An 18060-nucleotide genomic window follows, 5' to 3' on the forward strand; every position below is an offset into this window, starting at 1 on the left:
CCACTTGACCAAATCTTTGAAATTCTATCACAATATCATAGATCACAACAGGCAAGTCAATTTTATTCGATTGTTCTTACATTAACCGTATAAGAATTAACAAGCTACCCGATCAGATTTTTCAGGTTTATTTTTAAAAATATCGCGCATCATAAAAGTTCAAACAGTTCAAGTTCGATTTTGATAGTTCTGTCCTTAAAGTTCAAGTCTTATTGAAACTAGTTAATGAAATTGAGAATGGAAATGGGAAATATGTCAAAAAGACAACAACCTAACGAAAGAGCAGATAACAGTCGAAGGCCAACAATGGGTCTTCAACGCAGCGAGATAATCCCGCAACCAGAGGGGGCCTCGGCTGGCCCCTAAATGAAAATATGTACTAATTCAGTGATGACGGACGTCATACTAAACTCTAAAACATATAAATGAACTAAAATAATTAAACAAAAAACATACAAGACTTACAAAGGCCAGATGCTCCTGACTTGGGACAGGCGCAAAAATGCGGTGGGGTTAAACATGTTTTGTGAGATCTCAATCCACCCCCTTTATCTCTAGCCAATGTAGACTAAGAAAAACACACAGCAATACGCACAATAAAACTCCGAGTCCGATGTCAGAATAGGTAACAAAAGAAACTAAGCAAAATGACAATACATACATTAACAAAGTACTACTAGCAGTTACCATCTTCGCTAGCCAAGGGTTACAATCCACTCCCCTCCTCTCAATCCTCGGCACATTAAGCCAAAATTTGTGATTCCAATGCTGCGCCATCTACCGGTAGACGGTGCTGACCAATGACAGCACTTGAACACTCTTCAATGTAGAGGTGTAAAAATTATTGTGTCTCTAGTGTTTATAAATTTCGCGAAGCAGGCACTGAAAATCTATGTTGACATTCAAACATATGCACGAGAATCCTACCCAGGAACTTCAATAAGTTAATTAAGAACTTTAAAATTGTCACCGAATATCGTTCTATGTTTTGGGGGTAAAAACTTGTTGCACAATCATCACGTGACAATTGTTTATTGACATTTTCTACACTTACACGTGACCATCGTAGAGGTTCTTTTTTATTGGATGCAGTCAGTTACAGGTACATATCTGTCTTGCACATATCATCTGTCTTAACTTCTTCTTAATTGTTCATTGTTCAATGTTAAGCTTTTATGTATGGGTCTGTTTTTCAAGTACTATAAATAATAGGTTAACCTATTACAAATGGTGAAGTTGAAATCATCCCTTCGTAAATTTTACGGACGCCATCACGAGTTGGTTGACCGTCATGGAAAAACCGTTTCACAGATGATATCGAATATGTTCCTTATGTCGTAACTACTACATGTACAATATCCTTCCCTTTTCACGAATGTGACCTACCGAATTAGACTATTTACCGGATTTGTAATAACATAAGCAAAACGACGGGTGCCACATGTGGAGCAGGATCTGCTTACCCTTCCGGAGCACCTGAGATCACCCCCAGTTTTTGGCGGGGTTCGTGTTGCTTAGTCTTTAGTTTTCTATGTTATGTCATCTGTACTATTATTTGTCTGTTTGTCTTTTTATTTTTGGCCATGGCGTTGTCAGTTTGTTTTCGATCTATGAGTTTGACTGTCCCAAGTCAGGAGCATCTGGCCTTTGTAAGTCTTGTATGTTTTTTGTTTAATTATTTTAGTTCATTTATATGTTTTAGAGTTTAGTATGACGTCCGTCATCACTGAATTAGTACATTTTTTCATTTAGGGGCCAGCCGAGGCCCCCCTCTGGTTGCGGGATTATCTCGCTGCGTTGAAGACCCATTGTTGTCTTTTAGTTTGGAATGGGGAATACTTGTGTAAAGTGTAGAAAAGTCAAATGTTTAAATACTATTGCAAGATGAAAGAGTCTTAGATTGTAGATACTCTAAAAGATCTTAGGAATATTTTAGTATCCTCATTTTTCAGTATCAATGTAATATTCTTTACACAGCACAAAAATGTCGGTATTCACCTCAAAAGCTGACCAAACCTTTAAAAAGAATTACTCAGAAGGGATATAGTTACGATACTGTTGTCAGATCATTAAGAATAGCATTTTTTGGTATTAATATTGATTCACTCATAGGATCTTTGCATCGGAAATAAACACATTCATTCTTAAACCAGTTGTTGGCATGATACGAGTTATGATCTTCTCATATATTTTATAATGGTATGATACTAAATCCCTAACGGGAAAGATTGTGCTTGATTTTCATAATATGAAGACATAATCTTTCAAAGTTTTATTGAGGTCTGGAGCTGGCATGTCAGTAACTGCTCATCTTAGCTAGCCAAGGGTTACGATCCACTCCCCTCCTCTACACCCTTGGCTGATTGAGATTGAATTTTGGAGACACAAGGTAACGATTTCTATTGGTCGCAGTTGTAACTGACTGCATCCAATAAAAAAGAACCTCTACGATGGTCACGTGTAATAAGATCTATTTCTCTGTTTGTGTTCGACATGATTGGTATGTAGGTGTTACTCATAAACCTTAAATGATAGTTTGATATGAGGTCCTTGGTTGGGCCTTATGCAGAAAATTGCGGCCATTGTCATGTTCTAAATTTTGAACTTTGCTAGTTATCGTTACTCCTCAGAAACCGTAACATATATCGAAACTATTTGTTGGTCAAACTGTAAGTTACGACTTGACGCAACTTCAATACATTTGGGTCAAAGTGCTCTCGTTACCTTTTATAGAAGGTTTTATCCCATTAAATATTCAAAAGAAGCTGTTTTGACGGGGAAGGATACTTTCTTAACCATACACATTAGAGACTTAGGGCTTTTGTTTTGAAATCTTTGATCTTCGACCTTGAAAATGAGGTTATGGTCTAACGTCAACTTCACCATTTGTAATAAGTAAAACACGCGAGACATTTCAGCGTGTGCACTATTGTTTTATACAAAGGTTACTTTTTTTGTTATAAAACAAATGTTTTCCATATTTGTATAAAAATTCATTATAACCTTTTTTCAACATCAAAATGTTATTTGGAAAGACCTTCAACTAATTTCAACTAATTTCTGAACAATTGGTTTTTAATTTCATTTCATGTTTTAACAATGAACACTCCATAACCAGAAAAGATTACACAGCTGACGGAAACTTATCATGTTTATTTAACTAGATATAAGAAGATGTGGTATGAGTGCCAATGAGACAACTCTCCGTGACTGTTTTTTTTATTCCTAAAGATTCTTACATTGGTACCAGTGGATTATCGGACTTATTCACTCGAGATAGTAAAATTATTGAATTTAAAAGTCCGAGCCTTGGCGAGGAGTCATCTGACCTTGACCTCATTAGTCGATGTTAAGTTTACCTGGTCTAGTCGGTGTCTTAGAATATATTAGAAATAAAAGTGGCGGAAGAGAAACAACATATTAAGAACCAAAAGGTCTTTCGACAGACAGGTAGAAAGTCCTAATAAAATCGGAAAAACCTGTAACAAACAGGTGCGGATCCAAGATTTTGAAAAATAAGGGGCCGTGACCCCAAAACTAGTCAAATTTTGGAGACGGACATGTAAAATGACTACGTTATTCTTTAACCATATGTAGCTCCATAAGGAGGGCCCGGGCACCCTGTCCCACTTAATCAGCTTCAGACAAATTACTCAGTACCCAATACAAAACAAAAAAATAATAAACAGGTGACCACAACGTGGAGTAAGAACGTACATTTCTAATGATTACTTTGTTATCTGGTATCAAATATTGAAATTAATGGCAATGATATTGTATAAATGTTATTGATTTCAATCAAAGAATTATGAAGATAAATACAATGATATAGCAATATAAAAAAAAAAGAATTTAACAATGAGCAAAACACATACCGCATAGCAAGCTATAAAGGGCAACGAAATATCAAATGTTGAATAATTCAAACGAGAAAAACTAACGGCCAAATAGTTTCTCATTTATATGTAACCCAAAATTTCTTTCTGTCTCTTCTTACTTTTGTTCTGCTTTTTTAGGCAATTCGTAGATGACACATACAGTTGATCCGATCTGAATATTGTAATCAAAAACTGTCAGGGTATCCCGGAGAATTTTATTGCCAAATTTTAGATGCAGTTTGAATTCTGGGTCACATGACACGGTCTTCTTTATTTTTTTCTTTACATTACTTATTGTATCAGATAATCTAACAGTTATCAATGAACTTGGACCTCCAACCATTAATGATACTTTTATCTAAAAGATATGAAATAAGTATATAAATGGAAGATATGACATATATTTATTCCTTCTTTAGGGAAAAAATTAACTGATACTCATTTGTTGTCAAAAATTATTTTCAAGACCGAAAAACAAATTAAAAGAAAGCGAAAAAACTACTTGACGTAAAAAGACAAACAGATAATCAAGTTTGTATCAGGCTTTGGATTTTCAAATAGTTTAACCTCGAGCATCACTGAAGATAATTGTCTAAATGCACATCTGGTGCAGTAAAATTGGTATCATTAATGAATGTAATTAGGAAATATGCCTTGCTTCAAATATACAAATGAAATTCGTTTGAGAAATAATATATGGAAAATGCAGTTTTTAATCATTTCTATGCGGGTACGAAGTAACGAGTAAACAAAAATGTCGGAATTAAGCTTTCAATCAAATTGCCATGTAATTCTAATAATATATTAATAATATAATCTTTATTAGACCGTGTATATTTACGCCAAACACCTGTCATTTTAAACTGAAAAAATAGATTTTGCAAATTGCTCTACAAATTTTAAAGTTAATTTGGTTTAAAAAATGTAACAAAAATCTTTTGAAGTCACTTTTGAAAAATCATTTTCTTAATGAGGTTTGAAATTTGTAATTTTCATGAGATTACATTTTCTGATTTCACGAGGATATTAAAAAAAAATAATAATAAGTTTGTGTTAAAAATGATTTAATTTATCAACAGTTTGAATAAATTAAAACATTTGCATATGTTTGTTTTTAGAAAAAAAAACACATTTCAATCTCATTCTAAAAAGCAAATATTGAAATTGCTAACCTTAAGCATTTTTCATTTTGACTTTAAATATTGAAAAATGAAAAATACTCTAACGTGGAGCATTTTTCATTTTGACCTTAAATATTGAAAAATGAAAAATGCTCCAACGTGGAGCATTTTTCAATTTGACTTTTAATAATGAAAAATGAAAAATGCTCTAAGCATGCTATGGAGCATTTTTCATTTTGACATTATAAATTGGAAAATGAAAAATGCTCTAATGTAAAGCATTTTTCATTTTACGTTGCAATATTAAAATTTGAAAAATGATCCAATCTGCATCATTTTTTTAATTTTTAAAAAGTAGAACGAAATGAAATTTGTTTTTATAAAGGTGTTTTAAATTTTCAAATTGTCGACACAGTTTTTAAATGTTTCACTGTTTCTTTTTTTTCTTTTTCCTTGTTTTAAACAAAAATATCTTGAAGAACTTGTTAATGATGTATACATGTGCACTGGGTTTGGTATCATCTAATTCCGGACATGAGTAGTATACTGAAAAGTACGATAATAACCAAAAAGATGTGAATTTTTATTAAGTAGTTTACCCGCAGAACACACGATTGTATACCTACATGTGTGTGGAACATGCCAAATATCCGTATATATATATATATGATAACATTGATAATGGAAATGGGAATGTGTAAAAGAGACAACAACCCGATCAAAGAGCAGAAAACAGCTCAAGGCCACCAATGGGTCTTCAACACAGCGAGAAAATCCAGCACCCGGACGCGGGCTTTAGCTGGCCCCTTCAAAAAATGTGTATTTGTTCAGTGAAAATGGACGTCACACTAAAATCCAAAATATAAATGAATTAAAATTGAAAAAAAAAGAAACAAGACTAACAAAGGCCAGAGGCTCCTGGCTTGGGACAGGGGTTAAATATGTTTTGTGAGATCTAAACCCTCACCCTATACCAATACCTAACCAATGTATAATATACAAACACACACCAACACGCACAGTAAAACTCAGAGTCCGATGTCTGAATAGATTACAAAAGAAACTAAGCAAAATGACAATGATGCATAAATCAACAACGGACTACTAGCAGTTACTGATATGCCCGCTCCAGACCTAAATTAATCTGATTGATAGATAATGTCTTTATCATATGAAAATCAAGTACAATCTCTCCCGTTAGGGGTTTAGTATCATATCATCATAAAATATATGAGAAATTAACCCGTTTCATGCCAACATCTTGTTTTAGAATAAATTTGTTTATATATATATACATAGGGTCTTTGCATATATAACATGTAATAAAAAAAAACCACTTTTATCTCGATCAAAACGTTGTTATATGGACCTGCTTAATCAAAATATCAACCTCGGACTACGTTCTTTGTCGACATACCTTCAACAGTTCCATATAACAACGAATTGACCTCGTCAAACGTCCAAGTGAACCTTTCAAGCGTAAAACTATAATGCACCTCAATGTTCCTTTTAATTACTTTTTTACTTTTCATGTTCATGAGAGTGCCAAAACCAGAAACCACACTTGTCATTTTTCTAGATTGCCACTCTTTTTTTAATATTTTTTATTGATCTTTTTAGTCTTCAAACTACAGTGCATACATACATTTTTACAAGACATATTTATGGCATTGTTTTAATTGTTATTATGCGAATACGAAATAGTAAAAATTTACAAGTTTACGATGTAATTACACAGCATATGATAGATCTTAAGAATACTTTGGAGTTCATTAGATATATAATCATATTCAAAATAAATTTAATAACTTCCATAAATCCCCCCCCTTTCCCCCATCTGTCGACAAATGACTCGTGTTTGTCTTTAGAAAGATATAAATATTCTAGATAGCCATTCTTGTAAAAAGTGGAGAAACCTGACAATTTTTAACCTAATCATAAAGGAAATTCCACATTAAGAACTAGTTCAGCAACCAAAGTACTGATAGAGATGCCATGCAGTACTTGAGAAAATACATCAAAGAAATAGACCAGGTCAAATTGAAATTGTTTTTACGCTTTTGTACAGCGTCTGACTTAATGTTGAAAGACCAGGCAGATACTTCCTTTCAGTTTATTTCACAAGATGGTCTGGGGTCATGTGGGAGACTTTTGGAAGTAACAAACAGTTACGATAATTATCCAACATTTCGAACAGAATTTAACAGTTTCTTATCTGCATATCAAAAAGTATTTTTGATTTTTGGAATTTATGTTGATCATAATTGACTCTTTTATTCATAGCCTAGTTAACTTGTTCCAGAAACACGTAGAACCATTAAATTCTTTAATGTGTAGAGCATCATCAAAAAAAAACTACCCTCAACTTTTAATATCTTGCACACAAATTTCCCAAATGTCTATACTGATGCAAATATTTGATTTATTATAATGTGTAGGTCTGTCGTCGTCTGTTAACAATAATTGTTTGGGTAATAAGAAACAATGAATATGGTGTATAAATTCATACACTTGACAAAGATCAAAGTGGTAATTTTATTACTGAAGGAAATGGTTTAATGACAACCGAAGATAACATTTCATTTTTATGGGATTACCAAAGCACAACAATGAGTGATTACGTGATTACTGGCAACCCTCCCCCCCTTCCCCTACACAGAGACTCAATAAATCTACATCTGTGAAAAGTGGTAGGTGCGAGAAGGATCAGTTTTTGTCCAAACCTATAAACATACCATCAAGGTAAAAAGCACATTATCAGTAACTATTTTATTTAATATTTACTGAAATCGCAATAAAAATAAACGCAAATTTTGAATCGCAAAAATAAATGCACGCTTTGATCTCTGAATTTCAGTACTTATCTAGCCGACATAACAATTGTATCAGTCACAAAACTTTCATATTTATTTCGTATTTCAGCAACAAAGACAATGATATTCTCTTACCGGCCTTCTTCATACAATACCCCGTTAATGACAGTTAGAGAACGTCACACAAATCTTATGTTTATTATTTATTCTTACATATATAACATGTAATATAAAAAAAGCACTTTTATCTCGATCAAAACGTTGTTATATAGACCTGCTTAATCAAAATATCAACCTCGGACTACGTTCTTTGTCGACATACCTTCAACAGTTCCATATAACAACGAATTGACCTCGTCAAACGTCCAAGTGAACCTTTCAAGCGTAAAACTATAATGCACCTCAATGTTCCTTTTAATTACTTTTTTACTTTTCATGTTCATGAGAGTGCCAAAACCAGAAACCACACTTGTCATTTTGTGATGGCATGTATGAATTAAATGAAATGTGAGGTATAAAAAAGTACGTAAGCAACCAAACGACACAAAAAAAAACCAAACTGGTTGGGTTATAAAATATATCATGCCGGTAAATTTACCAATCTGAGAGTAAACAAAAGATCTGATGAAATCACAGAGACATCTGATTTTTCAAATTAATTTAGCTTATCTAAGGACATCTCAAAATAAGGAATTTGATAACAAGGTGTGAATGCATGAGAGGAAAACCAATCAAAGTACTGACGTACTGTTTACTCTAGTGGATATAACATCTGATGGCTGGCGAATAAATCATATAGATTGCAATCTCAAGACTACAGTACTATCAGTTGCTTTCTCAAGTCGAGTGGTAAACATTTCAGCCACATTTAAGGCGTTAACATACTAGTATTTAAGATTAAAGCAATGGGCTAGGTTATGTGGGCAAAGTGGGTCGGATAAGACATCAGAAAATAATTAAATGTGTTTTGAACTGTCTGAAGACTAGATAAATTAAATGCGTTCATTGAATGTTCGAATGTCGGTATGACGTGATTGTGAATAAAACAGTTTCCTTTCCCCAATACGAGACTGAAGAAGTTTAAGTGAATATAATTCTATACTGATTTGATTCTTGATGTGTATCCAGTATGCGTTGGTTGCTATTTTCAATAAAATTTCACAGCGGAAACCGTTTTTGTTCTTTTTTGATAAGTTTTAAATAGATCTAATTTTAAAAGCAAGTCGGAGGAGGAAGGAACCAAACCTTATAGTATACTTATATTTAAGATATGCATAAGGAGATAATCAGGGTCAGCAACCTAACAAAAAAGATTAACATACATGGACATCTATTGACTTTTTGCGAAATTAAAAATCCAAAGTCTATTGGATTTTTTGTTTGGTTTGCTTGAATTCGTTAATTGGAATACAGTGCCTACTAAATTTCACCCCTCCCCCAACACACACACTTCTACAAACACAAAATGCACTTTTCAGTCTAATCCATATCCAGAAGCTATTCCAGCAATCCCTACCATACATGATATAGTAAATGCCCCCTCCCCCGAGTATAGACCTTGCATGTCATGGCTCAAAAACCTAAAACAGTTCGGGATCTTGTTACGACGAGTTGGCTTATTTCCGAAGTATTAATGTGATTGTATTTCTAGCAAAATGTTAAAGAAACATAATTCCCAAAGGTCAGAAACTGAAAGAATTAAGAAATGCATCTAGTTAGATCATCCAAAGGTATCGTTGTCATTCTTAAATGGTCTCCACGATAGTCACCAGTTTCGAATGTGAGCGTTCAAATAGTGAGCTCATGTTCCTGAAAATATTTTTACGTGCAACAATAGGCGAAATATGACTAAATGGAGTAGCAATGATGGCGTGTTCGTGTTTATATGATAGTTAAGACTTTTGCTATCAAACATCAACAAAATGTTACGGTGATGATGACGAATGGTCGTTTAAGGTCAAATGGCAAATTAAATGCATATTCAAGACGAGAACATATGACCATAATTTAAACCCTACTTTGTACTAGACGACACACTGAGCCGGATTCCTAATGTGCTCTTTCACAAGGAAACAGTCCATAGGTAGACATGTCAGCCTACGCCGACACATTATTCTGCCTCCGCGTCGACTAGTCTTTGTTCTTATTCCTAAATGCACAGTGCCTAGCGGAAAAGCAGCAAATATGTATTTTCAAATATTTGGTTTGACCGCGTCGGATTCAAACCCACAACCTCCCGCACTCAGGGGGAGCACGCACTAAAGACCACGAGTCAGTAAAAAAATTAAAAATTAATTGTGTAAACCATGTGTTACCATTTGTTATGTTACTATATATTACGGATATTTGGCATGTTCCACACACATGTAGGTATACAATCGTGTGTTCTGCGGGTAAACTACTTAATAAAAATTCACATCTTTTTGGTTATTATCGTACTTTTCAGTATACTACTCATGTTCGGAATTAGATGATACCACACACAGTGCACACGTATACAACGTTAACAAGTTCTTCAAGATAGTTTTGTTTAAAACAAGGAAAAAGAAAAAAAGAAACAGTGAAACATTTAAAAACTGTGTTGACAATTTGAAAATTTAAAACACCTTTATTGAAACAAATTTCATTTCGTTCTACTTATTAAAAATTTAAAAAATGATGCAGATTGGATCATTTTTCAAATTTTAATATTGCAACGTAAAATGAAAAATGCTCTACATTAGAGGATTTTTCATTTTCCAATTTATAATGTCAAAATGAAAAATGCTCCATCTTAGAGCATTTTTCATTTTTCAATATTAAAAGTCAAATTGAAAAATGCTCCATGTTAGAGCATTTTTCATTTTTCAATATTAAAAGTCAAAATGAAAAATGCTTAAGGTCAGCAATTTCAATATTTGCTTTTTAGAATGAGATTGAAATATGTTTTTTTTTCTAAAACAAGCATATGCAAATGTTTTAATATATTCAAACTGTTGATGAATTAAATCATTTTTAACACAAACTTATTATTAATTTTTTTTAATATCCTCGTGAAATCAAAAAATGTAATCTCATGAAAATTAGAAATTACAAATTTCATTAAGAAAATGATTTTTCAAAAGTGATTTCAAAAGATTTATGTTACATTATTCAAACCAATTTACTTCAAAAGTTGCAGAGCAATTTGCAAAATCTATTTTTCAGTTTAAAATGACAAATGTTTGGCGTAAATGTACACGGACGTTTATTGCAAAATTACACTCATAAGGGTCAAGCAATACAAACAAACAATAATAATAATAATAAAAAAAAAGAGAAATCTTGTATTACCACAATTTGTCTTATTAACAGGCAGTTTAGAGCTTTTGTGATTAACATTTATACATGTATTTTTGACGACTAAGTTGAGCTCTACATATTTTTTTATTTAACTGCCTTATTACTGTATATTTAAAAATCTGCTTGTTATTCTTTTATTCATATTTAATATTTAAGTACTGATGTCGTCATTCGCAGCCTCGGCAAAGTATCAGGTAAGGAACAATAATGGCAAAAGAATTTGAATACTGTAAAATGGTACATACCTCTATTTTGTCGCGTGCCGGTGGTTTAAAAATTAGAACTGGCTCAGCAGATGCCTAAAATATGTAGCACTTTGTTATTCGTAATTTTTCATAAGTTTTAAGTAAAAATACAGTTATTTAAATCTGAGCTAAATAGTCATAAAGTATAGGACCAAAACAAATTTTGACACAATAGTATGGAACAAGATAATATTCGGCTTTTTACTGTTGGACTTAATTCATGCCTATAGAGTGGTTTATTCCAGTAAATTTTAACAGATTTTGAGCTATTATCAAATCGGAATTATAAAATATTTTGATTAAAATTTGCCTTTTTTTTTCAATTACATGACTGTTCTACAAAAAATTGAAAACAACACGTTAAATAATTTCATGCGTCCGAAGCGCTTTTCTGGATTTACCTTCATCAGGAACGCTCAAAGCCAAACATTTGAAATCCGAGGGATGTATAAGTACCGAAACAGTTGAAGAGCTATATGACTAAAAACACCTAAAACAAATAGCCAAATTCATCTAAGGTCAACTTTGCCTGAGGGAGTTGAAACCTCAGTTTCTTTATAATTTCAAAGTTTATTAACGGACAATTTAGAATGGTTTGTTATAAATCATGTCAGTAACGAAGTACTGACTACTGAGCTGATGATACCCTCGGGGACTGATAGTCCACCAGCAGAGGTATCGACCCAGTGATGTAAAAAATTGAAAACAACACGTTAAATAATTTCATGCGTCTGAAGCGCAAATTAGGTTCCTATACACGGATATTACTACTTGACGGAGAAAAATCAAACGCCATAAAACGATACCCTAGCCAACACATATAGTTAAATACATACATTTTGCTTTGCTATTTTGTCGAGCACTGCACCGGCACTGAAAAATATAAAATATTAATAAACGGAAATGTTCTATCACAACAGAAAAGAAGCTTATTTAAATTTTTAGCCTTAATGTTTTTTTTTTCAGAATGGTTTCATCTATGCAACTGTTCTTGTCTCTTGAGCTTCTGTAAAATAAAAACATGTCTAATATGCTTTTGTTGTCTATAATACAGTTGAATAATATTTATAAACGCGTTTCTAAACAGATAATATACATTACTAATAATATTTTATTATTGCTTTCATCGAAGTTGAATTCCTACAAAAAATATTCGAAACCGCTACATGGTCATGATACTTAATGGTGATGTCATCTTATGGAAGGTTTCCATCAGAGTTGAGGGTTAATACAGTAAAATTCTAAAACATTTGAATCTATAAAGAGGAAATCTATTTGAATAATTCCATTTGCTGAATTCGCACGTGTGAACAATTAGGCGGATGCATAGAAAAACGTCATGTGATACAAATTTTTCAACCTCCAAATTGAAACGGTCATCCCCGAACTCTTCTATTCAGTACGGTAACGGACCAACAGAAGACAGCCATCAGTAGGATTTCTATGTATCTATTTGTTATTTGTATGTATTTTTAAATGATGAGACATGACTGGTGCTACCCGATGAGCTCCCAATAGTTTTTGGTAGAATAGAGAATAGAAACGGGGAATGTGTTAGAGAGACAACAACCCGACCAAAGATCTAAAAAACAGTCTAAGGCCTCCAAAGGGTCTTCAACACAGTGAGAAAATCCCGCAATCGGAGGCGGACTTTAGCTGGCCCCTAAACAATAATGTATACTAGTTCAGCGAAATGGTGCATGGTTTTTTAATCTACTTTATCATACTTTTCGGTAAACAGATAATTTTTAAACACATTTGCTGAAAATCGCATGCTCATAAACAATTTCAGAAAGGAACTAGAAATCGGAAAGGGTTTTATATAAATATAATTAATTAACGAAGGTCTTTCAATACGTTTGTGGTATACCTACCCCTACAATGTGTGGTCACTTCGGGAGCATATAAAAGAGGGACGAAAGATACCAGAGGGACAGTCAAACTCATAGATCGAAAACAAACTGACAACGTCATGGCCAAAAATAAAAAGACAAACAGACAAATAATAGTACAGATGACACAACATAGAAAACTAAAGACTAAGCAACACGAACCCCACCAAAAACTGGGGGTGATCTCAGGTGCTCCGGAAGGGTAAGCAGATCCTGCTCCACATGTGGCACCCGTCGAGTTGCTTATGTTATAAATGAACATGATACTATTTTCGATTGTGGATGAAAATTTGTCAAAAAACCTTTTAGATTAATCGAGAAATAAGTCTCTAAAGAACCTGTGTCGCTCACCTAGGTCTATGTGCATCTTTAATGACCAATGAACCAAGAAAATGAGGTCAGATGAACCATGCCAGACAGACATGTACACATTACAATCAATCTATGAATGAAATATAGTTGACCTATGGCTTAAAGTAGATGATACCTGTCAGATATATAAATCTTACAATCATTCCATACACCAAATATAGTTGACTTATTGCTTATAGTATCTAAGAAACAAACTTAACCATGATAATTTAACATTGACCAATGGACCATGAAAATGAGGTCAAGGTCAGATGATACCTGCAAGACAGTCATATACACTTTACAATCATTCCAAACACCAAATATAGTTGACTTATTGCTTATAGTTTAAGAAAAACAGACCAAAACACAAAAACTTAACAATGAGCAATAAACCGTGAAAATGAGGTCAAGATCAAATAAAACCTGCCAGACTGACATGTGCATCGTAAAAATGTTTTCATACACCAAATATAGTTGACCTTTGCATAAAGTATTAGAAAAAAAGACAAAAACACAAAACTTAACATTAACTACTGAATCATGAAAATAAGGACAAGGTCAGATGACACCTGCTAGTTGAACATGTACACCTTACAATCATTCCATACACCAAATATATTAGACCTTTTGCTTATTGTATCTGATATATGGACTTGACCACGAAGACTTAACCTTGTTCACTGATCCATGTAATGAGGTTGAGGTCAGATGAAAACTGACAGGCATGAGGACCATGCAAGGTCCCCACATACTTAATATAGTTATCCTATTACTCATAATAAGTGGGAAATTAACATTACAAAAAATCTGAACTTTTTTTTTCAAGAAGTCACTGAACCATGAAAATGAGGCCAAGGACAGACGGAAACTTCATAACATAAGGCATATGAGTATGAAACATCCAGGTCTTCCACCTTCTAAAATATAAACCTTTTAAGTAGTTAGTAAACGCCGCCGCCGCCGCTGCCGCCGGATCACTATACCTATGTCGAGCTTTCTGCGACAGAAGTCGCAGGCTCGACAAAAACTACAATAGACAGATAAAATTTTTTAAAAGCAAACATGATCAGCATGACAAGATATATAAATAAATCTAATGGCCGAATTCTTCAGTCGACTCGTTATTGGAGTTACTGCTCTTTAATGACGATTTTTATCCTTTTTTGAAAGTGTTTTTGCCTATTATCTTGAAAACTATTATTGATGGATAGACACTGTATATAAGTAAAATGATCAGCAAGACAATATCTTCAAACAAGTCAAATTTTTCCGATATAGTTAGTAGACTCTTTATAGGAGTGACTGCCCTTACATGACAGTTTTTGCGCCCTCTTTTGTGTTTTGGACAAGAACTATAGAAAATAGAGTGAAACTAAATGCAAAAAATTACCAACAATACAAGATTAACAAAAAAAATGCTTTTGTCATGAATTCTGGTCGAGCCTACAATGTTGGGGAGATTCATTGTTGAATATGCATATAGACCTAGGTGAGCGACACAGGCTCTTTAGAGCCTCTAGTTTTATTTGCTATTAACCCCCGGTGTATGAAGGACTTTTATCAAATATAAAACAAATTAATGTGATGTTTTAAAATTTCACTCATTCATAAAAATGGCAAACCTATAATATGGCGTACGAACAAAGATACGGTACTTTACGGATTACTCTCCCCATAAACAGACCATGAAAAACCAAACTAACAAAAGTAAAACAATAAATAAATAAATAAAATACAAGATAAAATGAAATGAAACTATTTGGTCGGACTAATGCAACATCGAACTTATGAACTGTGTAAATATATTTGAATACATTACCAACTGATCTTCAGCTGAATTTTAAAAAGTATGTCTGTCAGAAATGCCTGTATATCAAATTGCTTAATTCCATCTGGCTGCATATACTTTGGGATATCGTCCAATTGTGTAAAGTCACTTTTATGCAGTGCGTACGATGAATAGAACATTGTGTCATGTGTTTCACTCAAAAGCTGCTCAAATGTCGAAGTTTATACTGAGCCTGACTCAGCTAGCTTAACCAGGTGACTGTATCGCAATCTCGGCAAATATATAAAGAACACAACTTGTTTCGAAAATTGTAATTATAATATTCCACCAGAAAGGTTTACAAGTAGTCAGTAGATTGTTTGTGGTAAACTGCAATAAAACAAAAAGAAATACTTACAATGTATGAAAGAACATATTAAAGTTCATATGCAAATATTTAAAACAATGAAATGAAAACGAAAGTAGAATTTACAGTTCCAATCTCGGTTATAAATAACTTACAGTTCGTATGCGTTTAATAAATCACTTATCCAAATTAACGAACTTAAACAGATTAAATTATCACAGTTTATAAATGAATAAAACGTACTTGACAGTGATATGTCTCGATTTCCTCAGAAAATTAAATGTCGTCCATGTTACATGTGTTGAAATATTGAAACAGACGGTGTCACAGAAATTAAAGGCGTACGGTGATGTAAGAAATCGGTTCAGTGCGATTTGTTCCGGATGATTATGAAAACATATAGTAAACATTGAATGTGAAACAGAATACTCCCCGTCTGATGTCTAACTGATATCACTATTCCAAATATATAACACACGTGAATATTTCACTGTAAAAATCCATAGTATCATTATTAACAAAAACTATATACAATCGCTCTCTATGAGAAGAATCATGTCCACGATTGGGCGTGTGTAGATGGTGGCTTTTCCATTTACGATGATTCGTACTTCTGCTTTCCGGACATGTTCGTCGGAACTCTTAAATGAATTTACTATAACGCCTATGGGCCATTGAGTACGGCAAAGGTTTTTGTCCTTTAGGAGAATGACGTCTCCTTTGATGAGATCACGGCGATCTTCGGTCCATTTTCGTCGTGGTTGTAGTAACGGCAAGTACTCTTTCCTCCAACGGGACCAGAAAACACTGGCCAGAGCCTGTACACGTCTCCATTCGGCTAGACATAGATCCTGTTTGTCGAATTCTCCAAGCTGATCTGAAGTGAAGATGTAATCGGTCTTTTGTGTCAATAACATAGCTGGCGTTAAGATTAACGGACTCTCTGGATCTGTCGATACCGGTACCAGAGGTCTAGAGTTCACTATTGCTGAAACTTCTGCCATTAGTGTGTTGAGCACGTCGTGCGTTAGGCTTCTTCCTGCTGCGTTTAGAAGCATAGAATCAAGAATTCTCCTTGCGATACCAATCATTCTTTCCCAGGCTCCACCCATGTGGGACGAATGTGGCGGATTGAAGATCCAAGTTGTACCAGAATTGTACAGAAAGTTCTTGAAGGGTCCATCTTCGACGTTGATTGAGTCAATCTTTAAATCGTCGATTGCACCAATAAAGTTTGTTCCACGGTCAGATCGGAAAATCTTAACTTGACCTCTTATAGCGGCGAATCTTCTGACGGCGTTTATGAAGGCTGAAGAGCTCATTTCCTCGATTAGTTCGATATGAACAGCTCTTGTCACTAAGCATGTGAAAAGAATTGCCCAACGTTTTGAGTTGGCGTATCTACCACGTGTTTTACGTGAAACAATTGTCCAGGGTCCAAAGGTGTCTATTCCAACGTTGGTAAACGGAGGTGACGGTTCAAGACGGACATGATTTGACACTCGGTTTTCCCTCTTAGTTTGCGGCATATCACACATTTGTGAATAGTTGAAGATATCAAGCGTTTTGCTCCGACGATCCAGAATCCTGCGGATCGAATCGCTCCGTCTGTGAAGTGGCGTCCTTGATGTTTTACCTTGTCATGGTAGTGTCGGACTAATAATGTCGCTATATGATGGCGTCCAGGGACGATCAATGGTTTCTTTTCACGGAGGTTTAAGTCAGATTTGACAATACGGCCTCCTACTCGTAATAGTCCTCGTTCGTCCAAAAACGGATTGAGGTTAGCTATCGGGCTCCGCTTATGAATTTGTTCCTGACGTTTAATGCAATCTATTTCATCTCCGTAAACTTCATGTTGTGCAGATATTAAGATGAAATTTTCGGCGTTCGAAAAACTTTCCAGAGAAGTAACTGATGCTGCCTGTTTTGACCCGTGTAAACGGGAGAAACGTTCCAAAAAGGCTATCGCTCTCACAAGTGATGTCCAGTTGGAGAATCGGTTGAATCTTTCAGTTCCGATACCTTTACGCTCAGTTGTGGCAAAGGTCTTTGCAACATTAACAGTTGCACGGATTTCTCCATCTTCCTCTGGATCTATTAGTTGATAAATGTCCTCGGAATTCTCCTGTTCTCCGGAAAGAAGTTGTTTCGGTCCCAATAACCACTCACTACTATGAATTTCGTGGGCTGGTACGGACCTTGTTCCCGAATCTGCGGGATTACGGTTCGTTGGTACATAATTCCATTGACTTGGAGAGCTAAATTTCCTTATTTTCTCTACTCTATTGGCGACGTAGA

General features: G+C 34.2%; 1 long non-coding RNA gene across 1 annotated transcript; it reads right to left on the bottom strand.

The window, feature by feature from the left end:
• Positions 1 to 3363: 3363 nt before the first annotated feature.
• LOC127732865 (uncharacterized) lies at positions 3364 to 17241 on the bottom strand. Its single transcript, XR_007996461.1, has 4 exons — positions 15444 to 17241; positions 12215 to 12251; positions 11379 to 11432; positions 3364 to 4236 (listed from the first exon to the last, which is right to left on the bottom strand). It is a non-coding gene; the product is annotated as an uncharacterized LOC127732865 (long non-coding RNA).
• Between the last annotated feature and the right edge of the window lie 819 nt (positions 17242 to 18060).

Source organism: Mytilus californianus, unplaced genomic scaffold (genome assembly GCF_021869535.1).
Source record: "Mytilus californianus isolate M0D057914Y unplaced genomic scaffold, xbMytCali1.0.p SCAF_29, whole genome shotgun sequence".
In the NCBI taxonomy this organism is placed as follows: Eukaryota; Metazoa; Mollusca; class Bivalvia; order Mytilida; family Mytilidae; genus Mytilus; species Mytilus californianus.